The sequence below is a fragment of the Microtus ochrogaster genome, chromosome 4 (genome assembly GCF_000317375.1).
Source record: "Microtus ochrogaster isolate Prairie Vole_2 chromosome 4, MicOch1.0, whole genome shotgun sequence".
Taxonomy (NCBI): domain Eukaryota; kingdom Metazoa; phylum Chordata; class Mammalia; order Rodentia; family Cricetidae; genus Microtus; species Microtus ochrogaster.
In genome coordinates this window covers 31,116,611-31,122,241 of record NC_022011.1, presented here as the reverse complement: position 1 = coordinate 31,122,241, position 5,631 = coordinate 31,116,611, and the positions used below count along the sequence as shown (strand labels likewise).

At 48.5% G+C, this 5,631-nt stretch overlaps 1 protein-coding gene across 1 annotated transcript in view; it reads right to left on the bottom strand.

Annotated features, from left to right (window-relative positions):
* The window catches only part of Spire2 (spire type actin nucleation factor 2), a 35,855-nt gene that overhangs the window by 28,988 nt on the left and 1,236 nt on the right, over positions 1-5,631 (bottom strand). The window lies entirely within an intron of this gene.

Here is a 5,631-nt window from a genome sequence, read left to right as displayed (position 1 = left end):
AGAGAGAGAGAGAGAGAGAGAGAGAGAGAGAGAGAGAGAGAGAGAGAGAGAGAAACTACCTTACCTTTGTGTAAGGTCTAATTCAGAGGTGAAACCAAATTGGCAAAGCTATTCACAGACACACCCAGCTCACACCCACACCAGAGTGGCCGGGCATCCTGCCACACCCCCACAGCATTGAGCTCTTCCTTCCCCTCTTCTGAGTGGGAGGCTCAGGGATAGAGCACTGGCTGTCAGGAAGCACACAAGGGAGCCCTTTGCAGAACTGCATTCCTCATACTGAGGAATTCGTTTGCATGGACCCTGGACACTGCATCCCAAGTTGGACCAGCCCATGTACACAAAGGTGTGGCACGTGGATACCTGCTGCTGTGCCACAGGCCAGGGCTCCACTCTGCTGCAAGGCTACAGAAACATAAACACGAGCTCTGAGGCAGGTACAAGTCATGCCCATCTCACTGACTTTGGACACCTGCTTCTCTTCTGTGACCTTCGGTTTCTTCTTACTCAGCGTGGATCTCACAGGATGCTGTGCAGGAAGAGGAAGCCCAACACTGCTGGCTGTGCGTCTGCCTTGTGAGCACCTCTGAACAGGCTCCAGTCGCCTATCCAAAGTAGCCTGGTGTTAGCCCCACCGCAACTTAGCCGAGTGACCTTCACAGGGCACAAAGGGTGCCTTGTAGTGGTGGAGTGGACAACACAACTGTGACAGGAACCACGTGGGAAGGACCTAGCTCAATAAACATGTGTCAACCACAAATATTCTGGTATCCAGGAGACTCTGGAGGGACAAATTCCCTCCTCTGCAAAGGAATGTCCCCTTCCTACTCGTTTTTGGGTACCCTCAGGATGACTGGACAGAGTCACATGCAATACTAAGCTGTTTAAGAAGAAAAGCCAGTTGAACAGGGAGCCCTGGTCACTGGTGAAGCTCAAGGGCTTCAATAGCCAAGAGCCAGGTTGTGGCTTCTCAACCCCAGTGTTCCAATGACATTTCCCAGGAGCCAGAGATCTACTTTAGCTCAAACAGGAGCATGGGGACGAGAGACAGACAAGTGAGCACCCAGTTTAAACAGGTGGCCCATCTACACATGCAATTACAGCAACAAGCTGCACAGGCCAGGCAGAGGGAGAGAACCCTGGCTGTGCTTCCTGAACACTATCTCTCACTAGCCCACGCTGCCTCTTTCCAACCTATCCAACACGGCTCTGTGACATGCAAATGCCTACTCTTTCGTACTGTTGGGTAATAAGAGTAAAAATATACATGACAGTGGTGGCGCAAGCCTTTAATCCCAGCACTTAGGAGGCAGGGGCAGGTGGATCTCGGTGAGTTCAAGACCAGCCTGGTCTATGGAATGAGTTTCAGGATAGCCAGGGCTGTTATACAGATAAACCTTGTCTTGAAAAGCGAAAATAAACAAAAAAGAAGAGTGAAAATAAGACTGTAGTTCCATGGACACCATCGCCAGTTCTAGTGCAAACTGGAACTCAAGGCTACAACACAAGCTGGGTTGGGAGAGCCTCACATCCATGCAGGGCCAGCTGGAATGGGAAGCTGCAGTTACTGTCTTAGGGGTTCTGTTGCTGTGATAAACCACCTTGGACAAAGCAACTTGGGGAGGAAAGGCTTTATTTTAGCTTACAGTTCCATATAATCATCCATCACGGAAGGACATCAGGGCAGGGAGTCAAGACAGAGCCCAGCGGCAGGATCTGATGGGGCCATGGGGGAGCGCTGCTTACTAGCTTACTCCCCAAGGCTCACTCAGCCTGCCTTCTTATAGAAGCCAGGACCACCTGCCAAGGGTTGGCACCACCTACAGTGTGCTGAGCCCTTCCACATAAATCTCTCATTAAGAAGATGCCCCATAGGATTTCCCACAGGCCAGTTTGATGGGGCATTTTCTCAGCTGAAGTGCCCTCTTCCCAGATGACTCTACCTTGTGTCAAGTTGACAGAACTAACCAGCACAGTTACACAGTGAGGTCACGGACAGGCTGGGATATGTGAGAGAGTCTGTCTGTCTGTCTGTCTGTCTGTCTCTCTCTCTCTCTCTCACACACACACACACACACCTGAAAATAGAGAATGTATGCACATGGACATGAAAAGAGAGCAGGGAGGTAAAGGGAGAAGAGGAGAAGAGCCGGCATAACCACTCACTCCCACTTCAGAGGAGGGTGAAGGATCCTGACCCAGCCCCAGGTCCAGCCTCCACCTGTCTACATGGGTTTCCTGCAGAAGGGATGACTAACCAGCACATTCAGGCTGGTGGGCCTGGAAGCTGCAGACTCCATCAGGCTGATGGCCAAACCCCACTAGGAAGTGGTCATGCTCCTGAATCTGGATCCTGGAGCTTGAGACAGACAAAGGTCACTGAGAACACTGTGGGTCCCTCATCACTAACCAAACTCCATTTAAGGAATTGGCTTTGTCTCAGAAAACACTGACTGCGCGGTGGTAGCACATGCCTTTAATCCCAGCACTCTGGAGACAGAGGCAGGCAGCTCTCTAAGTTTGTGGCCAGACTGGTTGGTCTATAGAGTGAGTTCCAGGACAGCTAGGGCTACACAAAGAAATCCTGTCTCAAAAAACAATAAACAAACAAATAAATAAAATAAATACTCTGTCCTAAACACAACTTTAATCCCAGCACTTAAGAAGCAGAGGAAAGTGGCTCTCTGTTAGTTGAGTTCAAGGTCAGCCTGGTTTACAAAGCAAGTTCTAAGACAGCCAAGGCTACATAGAGAAATTCTGCCTCAAAACATCCAAAAAGAAAAAAGAAAGCCACTCTTCCCTCAACATACAGTTTAAGTCACTCTACATGTTACTACATGTCACTCTACTTGCTCACCCTCCACTTCCCACCAGATGCCTCAGTCAGTGGCTAAAAGCATCTACTTCTTCCAGAGTCTCATTCCCAACACCTGTGTCAGGTAGCTCACAACCTCCTGGAACTCTGGCTCTAGAGGGCGCCCAACAACTGTGGATTCTGCAGACACCTCCTGAACTCAGATATGTGTACACACACACAAAAAAAATTAAAAATGATAAAAAATAAGCTGGGTGGTGGTGGGAGGCAGAAGCAGGCGGATCTCTGTGAGTTCAAGGACAGCCTGGTCGACAAAAGCTAGCTCGGGGACACGCTCCAAAGCTACAGAGAAACCCTGTATATATATATAAATATATATAAATTTAAACAAGTCAGGTATAGTGGCAATTTTAGCACTTGAGAAGCTGGGGCTGGAGGGTCTTGAGTTCCAGGAACCTGTCTTAGGTATGCGCGCTCGCGCGCGCGCGCGCGCGCACACACACACACACACACACACACACTTCTAGGGTGACTAGAAAAAAGTCTCCCATGAAGAACTGTATTTGGATCTGTAGTACCCATGTAAAAGCTGAGTTTAACAGAAGGGGCCTATGGCCCCAGTGTTGGGGAAATATACCAGGTAGCAGCCAGTCTAGCCAAAATGGTGAGCTCCAGGTTTAGTGAGAGTCTCAAAAAATCTAGTGGAGAATAAGATATGCATGGCTTAGAGACTGACCTAACTGGATGACAACATCCAATTCGGCAGATTGAGAAACTCTACAAGCAAAAAAATAAAAATTAAAAAAAAAAAAAGCTGGGTGGTGGTGGCACACGCCTTTAATCCCAGCACTCGGGAGGCAGAGGCAGGTGGATCTCTGTGAGTTCGAGGCCAGCCTGGTCTACAAGAGCTAGTTCCAGGACAGGAACCAAAAGCTACGGAGAAACCCTGTCTCGAAAAATAAAAAAAAAATAAAAATAAAAATAAAAAAAAAGAAACTCTACAAGCATCAAAATAAACTCAAATGCTGAGCATTTGACAGCTACTTCAGGAATAAATTACACAAGATCCTTTAGGGAATTCACTAGACTCTCAAATCCTCCAGAAAAGTGCTGGGCTGGCTACTTCCAGAGGGGTGGCAAAGTTTCAGCTGATTTAAGAAGTTCAGAGATTGTTCTGGTAAATACAGTTGTTTTTTTTTTTTGTTTTGTTTTGTTTTTTCAAGACAGGGTTTCTCTGTGTAGCTCTGACTGTCCTGGAACTCATTCTGTAGACCAGGTAACCTTGAACTCACAGCGTTGGAGGCCAGCCTGGTCTACAGAGCGAGTTCCAGGACTGGCTCCGCAGCTACTGAGAAACCCTATCTCGAAAGACGAAAAACATCAAACAAACAAAAAAGAACCAAGGAACCAACAAGGCCCTATAGTTCCAGCATCACGTGGCTTAGTGGGAGGATCACTTGACCTCAAGAGTTCAGTATCAGCCTGAACAGAAAGATCCATCCAAAAAAAGCAAGTCATAAGTCTCATTGACCTTCATGAGGTTTGTTTACCAACACATCCAAAGGTGTGCTGAATAGAAAGTGAAATTGGACCCCATGGTGTCACACACGGGTTCCTCTCCCCAACAGTCACCAAGGAGTGCATTCTCTGAACTTTGACCCAGCAGGAGGCTGGAAACAATAAGGCAGTAAAGACACTGCTGGGGGGGGGGTGGGGAGAACAGGCTACTACTGTTCTTTTTGAGGGACCCAAAAGGAGCTCAGCTTGGATGGTTCACAGTGCAATCCCCAGCTATGACAGCAAGCCACTTAGAACCCTAAGTCTCAGCTTCGTTGTCTTTAACATCAGAGAACCAGACGGAGCAGGCTCCCTGCAATCCTGCCTTGTTCTGCAGTGCTGGGAGCCAGGTCCTGGGTTATATTCTCTACAGTAAGGAATGGAGTAGGTCCAGGAACCGTCTTGTAAGGAGGCTAGAGCCTCAGAAGTAAAGCTCCATGAATGTGGAGGCTGCAGGGTCCCCACCCCACCCCACCCCCAGGTCAAAGCAGTTGGTGGTGGGTGCACCTGTCCCTTCAGGCCAGTCTTGGGAAGATGAAGCAATACAGTGATTCTGAGCACAAGCACCAATTTAGGCAAATTATGCCACTCTCGGAGCGAATGTGGCCAAGGTTAAATCAGCCTACCCGGGTGTTGGGCTTATTATCTCCCTGTGAAATACATCAGTGCTTTTGTGCAAAATTTAACAACTTGCAACTGTCAGGCAGGGGTGTGGGAAGGAAGGAGCTAGGTGCAGGCTGAGAAGGCCTGAGGAAGTCGTGATGGCTCCCGTGTGTGCACAATGGGCCCTCCTGTTACAGAAGCAGCTCTTGTCCACTGCTTCTGTTTGGCTTTGCTTGTCATTCCTAGTCCCCCGCAGATGCCTGCTTGGGAGAATTTCTGCAAGCCCATAGCTCTCAGTGTTGGAGAGAGGCCAGCCTTCATTCAGCAAACACACAGCCTGCCTTTGTGCTCCCAACGAGGTATCAACTTTTAGGGTAATATCACTGTATGCTGTATACTAGAACTACAATTCTCAGGGGGGTGGAAATAAAGGAGAACAGTAAATAGCCGCTTGAACTCACCACTCTGAGTAGACTTCAAGAATCTCTCAAAAGCTTAACTGTTGGTTCTTATTGATGTTAAAGGCTTTTTTTTTTTTTTCTTCCGAGACAGGGTTTCTCTGTGGCTTTGGAGCCTGCCCTGGAACTAGCTCTGTAGACCAGGCTGGTCTCGAACTCACAGAGATCCGCCTGCCTCTGCCTCCCGAGTGCTGGGAT